The sequence below is a fragment of the Puma concolor genome, chromosome E2 (assembly GCF_028749965.1).
Source record: "Puma concolor isolate L17-30 chromosome E2, mPumCon1.1.hap2, whole genome shotgun sequence".
In the NCBI taxonomy this organism is placed as follows: Eukaryota; Metazoa; Chordata; class Mammalia; order Carnivora; family Felidae; genus Puma; species Puma concolor.
This window is the reverse complement of record NC_141681.1, coordinates 18,071,130-18,088,110: the sequence shown is the minus strand read 5'-3', so window position 1 is coordinate 18,088,110 and position 16,981 is coordinate 18,071,130. Positions and strand designations below refer to the sequence as shown.

Here is a 16,981-nt window from a genome sequence, read left to right as displayed (position 1 = left end):
ATCTTACTATTTTAGCCCTTGTAATAGTTATGAAATGGTATTTTGTTGTGGTTTTTAATTTCCACTTCCCTGGTGAATAAAGAAAAAGCACCTTTCCACGTGTTTATTGACCATTCATGTATCTTTAAAAGTGTCTGTTCAAGTCTTTTAGATATATTTTTTACTCGGTTGTTTAGTTATTCTTATAGAACTCTGTATTCCAGGTACAAGTTGGTTGTCAGAAGAGTGTGTTGTGAATTTTTTTTCTAATCTGTAGCTTGTCTACTCGTTTCCATTAAGGATATTTAGCTGAGCTGCAATTTTTCCTTCACGGTTGGTGTTGTGTGTCCTGTCTAAGAAATCTTTGCTGACTTCAAGGTCACAAAGATATTCCGTGTTTTCTCCTAGAAGTTTTATGGTGGCATTTCAAGTTTAGACCTATGATCCATCTTAAAATAATTTTTTCATATTGACTGTTTTTCTTTGCTATCACTTTGTCCTCAACTGATTGACAAGGTTCTTTTACCCTAAAGATCTTCATTCTTTCTCTTTGTGGGGTGATGGCAGAAGACTGCTGTGTAACTTTTAGCAAACACTTTGCTCTACGCTGCTGACCTATTTATGTGTGTTTCCTCTTCAGCAACGTATCACTGAAGTATCAGACAAATGGAGTCCTCTCTCTCTGTTTTATTATAATTACTCCCTATCACACTTTTAGGGTCTGGTTTTGAAGCGGAATATTCAGGAAAGCCATAGGAAAACAGCATCCTGGCCTAGAAGTTGCTACCTGGAATAATGAAGTATTACCTGTGAATGCATGATTATTTAAAAGATCTTGATGCCTCCTTTACCTTTTGTTTAAGCATCTTGTACAGTTGTAGCATTGTAATGGTATTAATGCCACAAAACTAGGAGGACTACTCATTAACGTGAATAAATGGGAGAGAATGCAGTGAGCCAAAAGTTGCAGTCTTGAACTTGTAAGACTGTCTCAAATGCAGGTCTGTACTTAAAATACCAGGCTAACTTATTTTGGCCAAGTTGATATGCTGAATGGGGAGGGGAGGATGTGGTGAAATAGGAAGGATTAAAAAGGCATGGACATAAAACCCTTTAATACTGCTTAGTAAGGTATTCATTATATCCATTTGAAGAAATCTAAAATTATTTATGGGAGAAATGTATTTTTAGGTTGGGGGCGGGGACTGTTAGTAAATCATTGGGTATTAACCAGTTTGGGAACAAAGTGCATCTGAAAGGAATGTTTAACCCTGTTAGATTGTGTTTTTGTGTTTATTGTCAACAGCAACACATCTCCTTCTCCGCCTCCCAGGAGACTCCCCTGAGAAGCTATTCCCAGATTTTCGGAAAAAAGTTTGAAAAGTTATTTTGGATTTCTTATTTAGGGGATAATAATCTTAAATTTGGTTAAAACATTCTCTTTCTTTCTTTTTTCCTTCTTGTGTTTTATTTTTCATATTTAAGTTTGTACTGCACCCAGAATTTATTTTTGTATAAATTGGTTTTGTTTTGTTTTATGTTTGGTTAAAACGTTTTCTGTGAGCAATCAGCTCTTAATGATTCTTGTAAGATGGATCAGTTTTGCTACTTATTTTCCTAGAATATTTCATCTCCGTCAGGTTTCTTTTGTCCTGTTTCCGGGTGGTGTGTTGAATTGCCACAATCTGCTGCATTTACTCTGAGACGGAAGATGAATTTTAATATTTGCTTGAGCACAGTGTAATTAGAGAGGTAAAGCTGCTGCTACAAAACAACAACAAATAGTGAAGATTTAAATTATTTGTGAAATATCCACTATTGTGGACTGTTTCCTTATCCTTTCCACTAGTGAGAATGATAGAATTAGAAGTCTTGACCCTGGTAGAATTCTGCTTCTTACGTGTTTTTTAACTTACCAACAGTTCACTCATGCCTTTTCCATGACATTGTCTCTGCAGCATCTCCTCAGCAGTAGGAGTAAGCTGAACAGCTGTCATGAACCAGTCGAGGCACAGCCTGAGAGCCATAATTAAGGCAAGAGCTAGAGAATCAGTGGCTTATTATGACCCAGTAAGGTGACGAGAACAGGCCAGGGCTGCCTCTCTTCCAGGGAAGGAGAAAGTACTGTTGAGCAGAATATACCCAAGTGAATCTGTGCTGATGATTGTGTTATATTATAGAAATAGCATTGGCTTTGGAGCCAAGGAGACCTAGTGTTCTGCATGATGTCAGGAAAGTAACTTTAAGCCTCAGTTTCTTTCTCAGTCAAATGATTGTGAACGTTATGTCAAGTTTTTTATATAACCTAGCACATGATAGGTGTTCAAAAAATGTTAACCTCACTTCCTTTCTGTACTTCATATCTGGATGGAAAATTGTTTCAGGATCTCATTCTGCCTATTGGGAGAAACTGGTGCTAGCTAGTTTAGGAGGTCAGTGAAGCAATAGAAGGTGATAGGATCCCCATTCATCTCCTTTGTATACAACCTATGTTTAGGTCATTTGCTCCTATAATTTCAGCTATTACCTGAGTATCTGTGATGTTTAGTTACATCTTTTTGTTCCCAGCCTTTCTGTGATCCCTTACAGGCATATCAAATTTAACCTTGAGCGAGGCACACTTTTTTGCAGCTTCATATTATATGATCAAGGGGCTACAGCCTCTGGCCCTGTCTCCTCTGTTCTCTTTGGCTAGGAGGATTTTTCATTGTTTTTGTCCTTCCCAATTTTCACTCAAGGCTAATGAAGAAAGCAGGAGTAATTCCTCACATCTTCCCAGTTAGAAGGCATTATTTTGAGCAAACAAAAGTTCGTACCTTTAAAGAGCTTATGGGGTACCTGGGGGCTCAGTCAGTTGAGTGTCCAACTCTTGATTTCAGCTCAGGTCATAATCTCAGGGTCATGGGTTCAAGCCCCGCGTTGGGCTCTGGACTGAGCCTGGAGTCCGCTTAAGATTTTCTCTGTCTCTCTCCCCTGCTTGCACTTTCTGTCTCTCTGAATTAAAGATAGATAGATAGATAGATAGATAGATAGATAGATAGATAGATAGATAGACAGATAGAGCTTATAACAAATATAATATGATGGTTGCTATTCATACTAAATGCAGGTAGTGAATTTTATGCACTATTTTTTAAAATAATTTTACTTTTTTTTTTTTTAATTTTTTTTTTCAACGTTTTTATTTACTTTTGGGACAGAGAGAGACAGAGCATGAACGGGGGAGGGGCAGAGAGAGAGGGAGACACAGAATCGGAAACAGGCTCCAGGCTCTGAGCCATCAGCCCAGAGCCTGACGCGGGGCTCGAACTCCCGGACCGCGAGATCGTGACCTGGCTGAAGTCGTATGCTTAACCGACTGCGCCACCCAGGCGCCCCAAAATAATTTTACTTTTAAAAATAATGTTCATCTTTGGATTTTTGCTGTTTCTTTTCCATTTAAAGCAGCTTCCTTAAATCCTTTCCTTCCCTTTTTGGGGGGAAGTTGGTTGGGCATCCGACTTTGGCTAAGGTCATGATCTCACGGTTTGTGAGTTCAAGCCCTGTGTCACACTCTGTGCTGAGCCTGCTTCAGATTCTGTGTCTCCTCCCCTCTCTGTCCATCCCATGCTTGTGCTCTGTCTCTCAATAATAAATAAATGTTAAAAAAAAGTTTTAAAGTTTTTACTTTTTTATTTGGAATAGTATTTTTTTAATGTTTTTGAGAGAGAGAGAGAGAGAGAGAGAGAGAGAGAGAGACAGAGCATGAGCAGGGGAGGGGCAAACAGAGAGGGAGACAGAATCTGAAGCAGGCTCCAGGCTCCTAGCTGTCAGCACAGAACCTGATGCTGGGATCAAACCCACAAAGCATGGGTTCATGACCTGAGCCGAAGGTGGGACACTTAACCAACTGAGCCACCCAAGCACCCCTTTAATTTATGTATTTTGAAAAAGAGACAGAGAGAAAGCAGGGGAGGTGCAGAGAGAGGGAGAGAGAGAGAATCCCAAGCAGGCTCTGCAGTGTCAGTGTGGAGTCCATTGCGAGGCTCAAACTCACCAGCCATGAGATGATCATGACTTGAGCCAAAATCAAGAGTCAGACACTTAAATGACTGAGCCACCCAGGCATCCCACATCAAGTCTTATATCATATATGGAATTTTATTGCTCCTCAGAAGAAAAACATGTTGAGACAGCAGTTTCTAAGAAGTGAGACTTTGCCACAATTCCTCCTTTTAGACCTACTACCTCAGGCCTTTCCTAACATAGATTTAAAATTCTTTCAGAAGCACAAATTCTTTACAGGGACAGATGATTGATTAATTTTGGTTTGTGGAAAGAAAGGATCTTAAGTTAGTGCATTGCCCACAAACTAAATGAACTGACTGCTGATTTAAGCTTTGGGAAACTTAAAACATTTAAGAATATCCTGTTTTAAACCGAAGCCAGATATTTTCAGATGATATACCAGCATAAGGAAATCTACAGCATGGGCCCCTTCAATGATCCATCTCAGATGAATAGTCTGTGGCTTAAGCAAATATTTTTCCACTCTCCAGTTTACCACATCTTTCTTGGCATCAAATTACCTTTCTGCTTAAATTGTTTAACTGTTGAGTTGAATTCAGTTATGGAAGTAGTAATGGAAATTATTCAGTGATGTTACCGCTGCATCATTCACATATGTTCAGTTTTTATGTACTGATAATCTTGTTTTGTTTCCCTGAAGTTGTATTTTAAATTGGCTGTGTACAGAGTGGCACCCTTAGCAAAGGGGAATCCACATATGCATGACCCAGTTTACTCTCAAGGGAAGAAATATTCAATAATTTCTCTGTAATTGCCCTCAGTTCTATCCCAGGGAAGAGGTCGTTACTGGAATTCAAATATCACAGATACTTCTTGTGATCCCTCATAAGGCAGGGACAAAGACCAGCAGTTTTGTCTTCCTTCTTTCCTTCTCCCTCTCCCCATTGATCCTTGGGTGTGTGTTCTGGCATCTTGTTTGGTGTGTGTGACATAATGGCTTTTTCTTTTTTCTTTTTTTTTTTTTAAGTTCTATTTTAATTCCAGTTAGTTAACATACGGTGTAATATTAGTTTCAGGTGTATAATATAGTAATTCAACAATTTCATACTTCATTCGGTGCTCACTACATCCCCAACACTTATTTAACCCATCTCCCCCCACCCCCCACCCCCCCCTGCTCCTGTTACCTCCCTTCTGTTCACCATCAGTTTATTCTATATAATTAAGGATCTACAGGGGCCTCTGGGTGCTCAGTTGGTTAAGGGTCTGACTTTGGGTCAGGTCATGATCTCACAGTCCATGGGTTTGAGTCCCACATCAGGCTCTGTGCTAACAGCTCAGAGCCTGGAGCCTGCTTGGGATTCTGTGTCTCCCTCTCTCTCTGCCCCTCCCCCATTCGTGAGCACTCTATCTCTCTCAAAAATAAATAAACATTAAAAAAAAAAGAATCTACATCTTGATTTCTCTCTCTCATATGTTTTTCCCTTTGCCTGTTTGTTTCTTAAATTCCACATATGAGTGAAATCATATGGTATTTGGCTTTCTCTAACTTATTTCACTTAGCATTATACTCTCTAGCTCCATTCATGTTATTGCAAATGGCAAGATTTCATTTTTTTTTATGGCTGAATAATATTCCGTTGCATGTGTGTGTGTGTGTGTGTGTGCCATATCTTCAATGACCCTTGAGTTGCTTCCATATCTTGGCTAATGTAAATAATGCTGCTATAAACATAGGGGTGCATGTATCCCTTTGAATTAGTGGGCTTTTTCTTTTAATTGGATAATACTATCTTTCCCATTTTTTCTTTCCTACATCTAACATTTACAGTCTACTACTTTGACATTTCACACACATGATCCCCTAGTGATCCCAAACACAATTTCAGGGTTCTGGTAACTTTAGATGAATTTGAGAGAGGAAAAAGGTAAGTAACTTTTCCTCAAATAAAAAGATTTTATTGTAGCGGCGCCTGAGTGGCTCAGTAGGTTAAGTGTCTGCTCCTAATTCCAACTTGGGTCATGATCCCAGAGTTGTGGGATTGAGCCCTGTGTCAGGCTCTGCACTGAGTGTGGAGCCTGCTTAAGATTCTTTCTCCCTCCCTTTGCCCCTCTGCTCTCTCTCTCTAACAAAACAAAACAAAACAAAACAAAACAAAACAAAACAAAAAAAGAGAGAATCTATTGTATATTCATGAAATCCTGTCTTTCTATTCAGGCTCTTTGCATAGTTATGCTATTAGGAAGTGTTAATGAATATGGGAAGCCACTCTTGGCTCCTACCTTTTAACTTTTTGTTTAGCTGTCATTACTCATGTCTCCAGTAAATACACTATTTGGGCAAAATGTAGGTAATTAATCTCCTGTTTCCCTACAAGAGGAATACCTTCTGTGAGCCGTATTTATTTATTTATTCATTCATTCATTCATTTAAATTTTACTTATTTATTTTGAGAGAGAGAGCACGAGTGGGGAGAGGCAGAGAGAAAGGAGAGAGAATCCCAAGCAGTCTCTGCACTGTCAGTGTGGAGGCCGATGTGAGGCTCTATCTCACGAACCAAACCATGAGATCTTGACCTAAACTGAAATCAAGAGTCAGACACTTAACCGACTGAGCCACCCAGGCACCCCAATATCTGGCATATTTTTAAAAAATTAATACTACTACTGTTAAGAGAATGGGTAGCAATTATAATAGCTAACATTTATTGAGCAATTACAGTGTTCCAGATACTGTTCTAAGTGCTTTGCCTCATTTAACTAATTAGCATAACAACTCCATGAAGGAGGGACTGTTTTCCCTTATTTTAAGGGTAAGTAACTTGAAGTATTGAGATATGCCCAAGTATGAATAGCTAGCAAGTAGAGAAGGTGTGATGGGAACCCAGGCTATCTGGCTCCAGAACCTACAGTTTTACTAATTATGATCAAAATTCATTCCAAATGTTGATTCTTATGTAACTAGATAGTTACATAACTAGGAAAATGTACAACTTTAGAGGATAAACCCTAAAAGTTTAGCAAGATAGTTATATACACAGATATACACAGCAAAATTCTGGAGATCTCTATTTTGTAATTTCCTGAGTTTTTGGTAAATTTGACATTTTCATTAATTAAAAAAATTTTTTTTTAATGTTTATTTATTTTAGAGACAGAGACAGAGCACAAGCCAGGGGCGGGGCGGGGGGGGGGGGGGGGGTTGCGGCAGGGAGAGCCCGAGACAGAATTTGAAGCAGGCTGCAGGCTCTGGGCCATCAGCACAGAGCCCGATGCAGGGCTTGAACCCATGAACCATGAGATCATGACCTGAGCCGAAGTCCAACACTCAATCAACTGAGCCACCCAGGTGCCCCATTATTTAATTTTTAAAAATAACTTTGTCACAACATAATTGAGTATTTTTAAAAATGCAATCAATAGGAAAGTGTATAAATTAAAGATTCCCCTTTCCCCAGATTTCTTCTGTTTATAGTTTATTTTGGATCATTTTATAAGGTAAGAGAATATATTACTCTTATAGATGTACCTACATGATTTATTATAATAGTGGTAAGCAGTTTGTGTTCTCACGATGATCATTTAGGGAAGTTTCACAGAGCCATCTCATCTACTATATTATGTGCTTCTGTGATATTAAAATGTTTACAGGGTGACCAATTACTTTTGTGATTCAAAAAAAGGGGGGAGATGAAATTGTAAAGCAATGAAAGGAAAAAGGAAATCTTATATTTATTGGACTGAGGCTTAGGGCAAAATTCCGTAGTACTTTTGGGCATGTACTTAAAAAAACTTGTGTTGTGTGTATATATTTAAGGCTGCTTAATTAACCATTATAAATGTCAAGATTCTAATGCTATTTAATCATTCTTTAGCTATTCTTCAGTATAAACTTGAAATAAAAAAGAAGCAAGTTATATTGAAAAGGTTTTCCCATGTGGCCTCTGTTGTTGGGGTTTGTTTTACTTGGATTTGTGGATTAAGGCTAAAGCTAAATTTGGGATAACCTGTGCAGGTATCTTTGGAGTGCACAGAGACAATCCCTTTACCTGATTATATGTTATTACTTGAGGGCAGGAACACTGTAGTATGTGTCTTATAATGTCCTGCTCACAACTCATGTGACATGTTTGATGCATGATTAAAATCTATTTGTGGACTTTCTTTAACTCACTTCTTTTATTTTTAAATTTTAATTTTTTATTAGAGAGAGAGAGAAAAAAAAAAAAACTAGCAGGAGAGGGGCAGAGGGGAAGTGAGAAGAGAATCTTAAGCAGGCTTCATGTTCACCTCAGTGCCAAACCCCACTCAGGGCTGGATCCCATGAACCTGGGAGCCAAAATCAAGAGTCAGACTCTTAACTGACTGAGCCACCCAGACATACCTAACTTAATTCTTATAAAATACACATTTATGCATTATCTGAGGAAGTTTGTGATCTGTGTTTTTGTAGTGATCTCAGACTCTGCTTTGAAAGAAAATTCTTTTGTAGTTTTTAGAGCCCTTCTTTCCTTTTGTACACTTGCCTTGGTAGCTCTTTAAGGAGGAATAATCCTTAACAGCCAGGACTACGTTTCATGGTGGCTGATAACCCTTAACCAATCTTTTCTTTCTTTCTTTCTTTCTTTCTTTCTTTCTTTCTTTCTTTCTTTCTTTCTTTCTTTCTTTCTTTCTATTTATTTAATGTTTTTTTTTTATTTTTTTTAATGTTTATTCATTTTTGAAAGACAGAGAGCACAAGCAGGGTTGGGGCGGAGAGAGAGGGGGACACAGAATCTGAAGCAGGCTCCAGGCTCTGAGCTGTCAGCACAGAGCCCGACGTGGGGCTCGAACTCACGAACCACGAGATCATGACCTGAGCTGAAGTCAGACGCTCAACCGGTGGAGCCGCCCAGGCGCCCCTAATGTTTATTTATTTATTTTTGAGAGAGAGAGAGAGTGAGTGCAAAGCAGGGGAGGGACAGAGAGAGAGGAAGACACAGAATCCGAAGCAGGCTCCAGGCTCCGAGCTGTCAGCATAGAGCCCCACACAGGGCCCTAATCCACAAGCTGTGAGATCATGACCTGAGCTGAAGTCAGATGCTTAACTGACTGAACCACCCAGGCGCCCCTAACCAATCTTTCTTCCTTTCTTTTTTTTTTTTTTTTTTTAACCAGGGGAAAGCGCGAACGCAGTCCCTAGCCAATCTTTCAATAGCAGATCACTGCTTTCCACCTTGAAGCCTCTACTCTAGCCTTTCCTACCTACTTAAATTTCTCTGAATGTTTCATGTTCCTCCTTGCCCCTATGCTGTAACCCCAGCCATGATCACTCATTTCTACCCTGTCTGCCTGAGGCACTTCTGCTTATCTTTCAGAGATCAAAGTGTCCTATGTGAAACCTTTCCTGACTGGCTCCATCCTATCTTCTGTCTTCAAAGTAAAGTATTCTTTTAGGTTACCTTTTTTACTTTGTATAATACATTTTATATATATTTCTATAATCATGCTTAATTATTTGTTCATTGGTAAAATATAAGAGTACCAACTAGTTATGTGCTTGGTCTTTCTTTCCATCTTTGCTATTTAATGGCAGAGTGGCATGTTGTTTTGTTTTGTTTTACCTTCTCTAAGATGTTGGTTTCCATTTGTAAAGTGGGGGTAATGTGACCCCAACTTGTGAGATTAAATGAGATTATACACATAAAACACGTAACTCTTTTTGTCACATACAACATAGATGAGTAGTGAGGATGGTGATTGCGTAATTATGTCTTCTATTGTATTTTGAGCTTCTTGAAGACATGGAATGTCATGTTTCATCTTATGTTTCCCAGTATTTTGCCTCTAATAGGTTTGATCTGTAAATGCTGATTCAGTGAGAAACTAACACCATGAGAGCTTTATATCTATTTTCTTTTATGTTCCTACTTATGTACTTCTTGTCTTCTTCCTTATTCCAATAGGCTATACTATGAGAAATACTATTATTTTAAGATTTTTGTACAGTGTGTTGTGCCTTCAGCACAAATAAAACTCTAAAAAAATATCGATTTTAACCCTTAGTAAGAATTACTTACCAATAAGTATAAATTCAAATATGCTTCAGAGGCCTTGGGTGGCTCAGTTAAGCGTCTGACTTCGCTCAGGTCATTATCTCGAGGTTCAGGAGTTTGAGCCCCACATCAGGCTCTCTGCTGACAGCTCAGAGCCTGGAGCCTGCTTTGGATTCTGTATCTCCCTCTCTCTTTGCCCCTCCCCCACTCACACTCTGTTTCCATCTCTCACTCTCAAAAAAATAAACATTAAAACATTTTAAAAAAATAAATTCAAATATGCTGTGTTCAGGGTTAGAATAGGATTTCATGACCCTAAGGGTCTCAAGAGTTCAGTATTTTACCACAGTTTTGGATCTATGAAGTGCATTTGTAAGTTCTTGTAGAGTGAGGGTTATTTTATGTGAGAACAAGGAGCCACATTATTGTCTCTTGGGGAGGGTGCAGATTATTGAGAAAGAAGACAAGAGAAAAGTAACTGGACACTTCTAATTTTGCATGAGGCTGGGGAGCCCGACATATGTGTTGTCAGAGATTTCCAGGTTATTTTTTTTTTATTTAAAAACGAGTTAGTTAACATACAGCGTAATTTTAGTTTCAGGTATACAAAATAGTTATTCAACCCCTCCCTACATCACCTGTGCTCCGCACAAGTGCCCTCCTTAATCCCCATCCCCTGTTTAACCCATCCCCCCACCCACCTCCGCTCTGCTAACCATCAGTTTGTTCTCTATAGTTAAGAGTCTGTTTCTTGGTTGCCTCTCTCTTTTCCCTTTGCTTGTTTATTTTCTTTCTTAAATTCCACATATGAGTGAAATCATATGGTATTTCTCTTTCACTGACTTATTTCGCTTACCATAATACTGTAGCTCCATCCATGTTGTTGCAAATGGCAAAATTTCATTCTTTTTTTATGGCTGAGTAATATTGTCGTGTGTGTGTGTGTGTGTGTGTGTGTGTGTGTGTGTGTGTGTGTGTGTGTGTGTGTAACACGTCTTCTTTATCCATTAATCAATCAATGGACCCTTGGCTGTTTCAGAATTTGGCTCTTGTAAATAATGCTGCTATAGACATCAGGGTGCATATATCCTTTTGAGTTAGTATTTTTGTATTCTTCCAGTTCTTATTTTTAACCCACATAAAAAAGGGAGACATTTCCTATTAAAGATCCCATTATGGTTCATATGTGTATGCTTTCCTACTCATTCTAGGCATCCTCTTTGCATTATTGCTGAGATAATATTTATTTCACACTTTTGTACTTTTGGGATTTCTACCAACAGAAAATAAAAATATAATTGTAAAATTAGAGCACTGAGGCATTTTTAAAAATTAGTATGTATGGTATCAAAACATTTTATCCAGTCACTGAACATTTCAGCAGAATAATCCAAGTTTAAGAATTATTCAATTTTGTCTTCTTTTAAGAGGCTTGTATTCCACTTAAATTTTCAGCTTTATTTTGCTCTATGTCCTTTGTGTGATGTGATGGGCTTATACATTCAAGAACACAGGTACTGAGAGGACCCTTTTTTTCTCAGAGCCCTAGTCTCCTTTGTGAACTTTATCTCCTTAGCTCTCACAGTTCTCTGATGTGTATAGGTCAGACTCAGAAAGGCACTGCGGTCATTGTTCTGAATTCCCATCACATGTAATCCATTATGCTCTATGATAATGCCCTTGGGAGGAGGTCTTAGCCAGGTTTGTTCACTATTCATTTAATAAACACTGAGCACCTGCATTTTGCCAGATACCATGCTAACTTCTGAACCTGGTGGAAATGATTGTCAAGTTCTGCATTAGGTAATAACAGTAATTTCTCAAATTTGTGTGGCTTTTATAATTTCTAAAATCATTTTCCATACTTTAATTTACTTAATCTTCACAATAACCCCTTAAGGATAGGCTTTACAGGGGCGCCTGGGTGGCTCAGTCGGTTAAGCGTCCGACTTTGGCTCAGGTCATGATCTCACGGTCCGTGAGTTCGAGCCCCGCGTTGGGCTCTGTGCTGACAGCTCAGAGCCTGGTGCCCATTTCAGATTCTGTGTCTCCCTCTCTCTCTGCCCCTCCCCTGTTCATGCTCTGTCTCTCTTTGTCTTAAAAATAAATAAACGTTAAAAGAAAAAAAGGATAGGTTTTACATATAAAGAAACTGAAATCTAAAGAAACGTCATTAAGACACTTATGGAGATATAGGTTCTAAAGGGATGGTCACGTGGAAGCACAATCTTTTCCAAAAAGGAATAGCTTTCTTTTGAAAACTTGTATTCTTTTTTGTTAATGTTTATTTATTTTTGAGAGGGAGAGCACGCACAAGCAGGGGAGGGGCAGAGAGAGAGGGAGAGAGAGAATCCCAAACAGCCTTGTCTGCGCTATCAGCACAGAGCCCGACATGGGGCTTGAACTCACAAACTGTGAGATCATGACCTGAGCCGAAATCAAGACCTGGATGCTTTTAACCGACTGAGCCACCCAGGTGCCCCTGAAAAATTGTATTCTTACCTCATGATTTTTATTTAGTTTTCACTTGGCTGGGGCTACTGTGCCACTATTCTAACTACCGTCTCCCCTGCCATTGCTGCCATGGTCATGACAAGGAAGGAGACAGTGTCTGTGACTCTTCCAGCCCCACTGTGCTTCTGATGACTCAGAAAGCACCATTTGTATCAGAGTGGGTGTACTAGTGAGTTAAACATTGATCTCTGATTATTTTTTTTAAAGTCTTATGTCTCATATAGAAAAGGTGAATTATAACAAGGTGAAAGGACTCTGGCTGAGTCTTTAAAATATATTAACGGTAAAGTAGTAGTAATAAAATTACCTTTCTGCAAGATTGTTAGCCAGCTAGTTATGATTTTACACTATCTAAAAAACCAGAGGCGCCTGGATGGCTCAGTTGGTTGCATGTCCAACTTCAGCTCAGTCATGATCTCCCAGTTCGTGAGTTCTAGCGCCCAAATGGGCTTGCTGCTCTCAGCACAGAACCTGCTTCAGATCTTCTGTTGCCTTCTCTCTCTCTCTGCTCCTCCCCCACGTGTGCTCTCTCTCCTTTTTTATGTGCACTCTCTCTTAAAAAACAAACAAACATTAAACAAAAATTTAAAAAAATAAAAATAAAAAGATAAAAAGGCAAACTGAAAGCTGAGGATATATTCAGGAAAAGATGACATGGGTTTTTAGCCATGGCTTTGCCACAGATTGTATGTCTTTGAAGAAGTTTTCTTTTTTCTCAGCTTCATTTTTCCAGGCTTTTAGTTTAATTCAACTAATTACAATTAATTTTAATTTTAGTTTAAAAATGAACAGGTTGGACTGAATTATCACTAAGGTGTCTGCTAGCCCTACAATTTGTAAGTTATCTATTTTTAGATTAGTATTTGTCCCCAAGACACTGGACGAATGTGAGTGAGTGAGTAAGAAAGACAGAGAGAGAGAGAGAAGGGGCCAAACATAATACACTTGAAATTGATAGCTATTTCATTAATCTCTAAGTATAGTAATTTATTTAGGCTATATTGAGTGTACCTCTGTAATTCATGTGTACTTACACTGGTGAATCTTTCTTCTTTCCTAGCATAATCTCCAGGAGAGAGAGAGAGAGAGAGAGAGAGAGAGAGAGAGAGAGAGAGGAGGATTTAGCATGCATAAAGATAAATATAATCTCAAGATAAGCCCTCTTACTGATTATAGGAACCTAATATTAACACAGATTGACTGTCAGTTGCAAGGGCAAACCCTCAAATGTCCAAAGCTGCTCTGTAATAGTACCTTAATGGAATTTTGGAATTAAATATAGATGCCTTTAGAATAACGGTATTTTTTGCTTTTGTCATTATTCTCACACCTCAAATTTACTCTGGCTCATTAAGAATGAAGTAAAAGTGGGTGGGGGGAATGGGAAAATGTTGATCAAAGGCTACAAACTTCCAACTATAAGGTGAATAAGTTCTGGGGATCTATTATTCAGCATGAGGACTATAGTTAACAATACTGTGTTATATATACTTGAAAGGTGCCGTGAGAGTAGATCTTAAATTTTCTCACCACACAAAAAAATTCTAATTGTGTAAGATGATAGATTTGCTAACTAACCCTATGTGGTATTCAGTATCAAATCATTTAAGTCATTTTGTAGAATGTCAATTTCAATTTGTCTGGTTTTATCATGAATAGACTGAGCTTATTAGGGTTTATAGCAAGAATGCCACAGAGGTGATACTTCCTTTTCAGTGTATATGAGAACATAGGGCCCATGACATCAATATGTCTCAATACCAGTGTTGTAAATTTTGATTACTGTCAGGTTTCTCCACATAATGTTACATTTTCCCCTGTGTAATTAACAGATATCTTGGGGGAGATTAATTGAAACTGCAAATATCCTGTTACTCTTTAAACTTTCACCCTTTACTCTTTAAACTTTTCAGTAATTTTAGCATTCATCAACGGGTCATGCCTGTCACCATTATTATTATAGTGGTCTAATGATGATTTTCTATTTCTCTCATTCTTTTACACTTATTAATTGGAATTGTTCTCTAGGAGCTGTCCCTTCTCCCCCCATTTATTTATTTGTTCAATTATTTATATCAATATGGACTCATGGCTATTTTCTTTATTTTATAGGTTATAATTCCATGCCACTATGATTTATTTTGATGCTCAAGTGTTCCAGCTTTTGTTTTCATTACTTTTTAATTTAAAAAATTAGTAAAAAATTATCAGTGAATACATTTGTTTGATGTGGACTGAGTAATGGATTGCACTTCAGCTCAGCGTTCACCAGTTGATTCCTATGAACTCTGACAATTCTCAGGCTACTAAAACTGACTCCTTAGCTGTTTGTTACATAAGAATGAGGGGGAAGAGAACATGAACACATCTTTGTCTCTTCTCCTCTTCCTGAACTCAGTTAATTCTGCCAATTTGGTCAGAAAATCCCTAATGACAACAAAAGCTTGGCAGTTACGAATAGCAGTTCTTTTGTACAATAAAAAAAATTACCAAGTGTTTAAAGATATGGAAACTTGGATGGCATTCTCCTTCCCCACTGGTAACTCTGACTGGATGTGCAGGATGGAGTGCTTGCTGACCCCTTGAACACAGCTATTGTGCTTGCTTAATATTGTGTTTCCGTCTATAGTTATCACTTAGGTGCTGATCTAAACAAACCATCCGGTGTGTCCAGCTAGTCCAGGACACATCCACTTAGCAACAAAAATAAGGATAAGGATTTCCTTGAAGCTTAAACAGCTAAAAAAAATTTTTTTGGTCTAATGGGAAAATGTTACTGTATTAGCATTTTTATTAAGTATTTTTCAATTGTTTTATTTGCTTTTGTTATATCCAATTGTATATAACATTTTATTTCTATTTCTCTTATAGCATTTATCACATTTTGTCTTTTATAATTTCTACTTTATTAATTAGTCTTTTTGAGGGTACATGTTTTCTTTTTCCTTCTCAACTACACAACATGAGGACAGAATATATATATCAGACATTGTAAATATCCTATATGCTTAATACATAAGAGAGAGTTCTTTGTTGATGAAAGAGGGAAACATAGTTTTTAAGAGTAAGAAATTATTTCTTATCATTTATGTTAGGAATAGATGAAAGCCTACTGAGTTTATTGAGGAAAGGATTTTCTTATAAAGGAATTTTTAAATCCATTACTGACCTCTCGTAATAGGATTAAATTTTTATGTCACTGCGAGAACTGTGTATCCATAAGCCATGTGTTTAAGTATATAATAGTTTATTAAGGAGAGTTTTGTTCTAATGGCAGATTTGTTCAAATAGCAAATTTAGCTGAGGAGAACCTCAACAAAGATGATACATACAGAAGTTATGTGATAACCTATAGTATATGGAAGGAGTGACCCGGTCCCACATATCCAAAAGGCACCTAACAGTGTTGAGCAATAATCCTTTATCCAAATACTTGCAAAAACTTTAATCTATATCTATTAACAACCTTTATTTATTTATTTATTTGTTTATTTATTTATTTATTTTTTGTGAGAGAGAGTGTGTGTGAGCAGGGGGCAGGGGCAGAGGGAGAGAGAGAGAGAATCCCAAGCAGGCTCCGCTCACAGAGCCCCACCTGGGGCTTGATCTCATGAACTGTGAGATCATGATCTGAGCTGAAAGCTCGAGTCAGACGCTTAACTGACTGAGCCACTCAGGTGCCCTGCAACATTTTTTTTTTTTTTAAGTAATCTCTCTATCCATCATGGGTCTTGAACTCGCAGCCCTGAGATTAAGAGTTACATGCCTCATCAACTGAGCCAGCCAGATGACCCATTATTAGCAACACTTTTTAACTGGATTTTATTACTCATGCCATAAATACTTTTCATGATTCACCAGGACAGGGAAATTAGGACTACAAAAATATATCTATATTTGTGACAGAATTTCTCATACTTCATCTAACCACTATTTACAGCACATCTTCTGTGTGTTAGTGATCGCTGTTACGAACACTATTGATAATATTGCCAAATTTTGACTAATGGATAAAATTCATTTGTGCAGTAACTAAGCATGCATATATTTTTTTAACATTTATTTATTTTTGAAAGGCAGAGACAGAGCATGAATGGGGGAGAGGCAGAGAGAGAGGCAGACACAGGAGCAGGCTCCAGGCTCCGATCTATCAGCACAGAGCCCGATACGGGGCTCGAACTCATGGACTGCGAGATCATGACCTGAGCTGAAGTCGGCTGCTTCTGAGCCACCCAGGCGCCCTCTAAGCGTGCATATTGTTATAATGATGTCATATGGGGTGGGGTACAACTTGCTCTAAAGGGTTAGAAGCAAATGTAATGTCAAGCCAGGGTCACAGAAAGATTGTGTGCATACTAGAAAAACACATGGATTTTGCCTCATGAATGTTCAAGAGAATGTATTCAGGGCCCTAAATAGTCCTGCACAAATTGCAACATAGCTCT

General features: G+C 38.1%; 1 protein-coding gene across 1 annotated transcript in view; it reads left to right on the top strand.

Moving 5' to 3' along the window:
• Positions 1-16,981, top strand: part of SNTB2 (syntrophin beta 2) — a 109,123-nt gene that overhangs the window by 18,423 nt on the left and 73,719 nt on the right. The gene's annotated exons all lie outside the window — the stretch shown is intronic.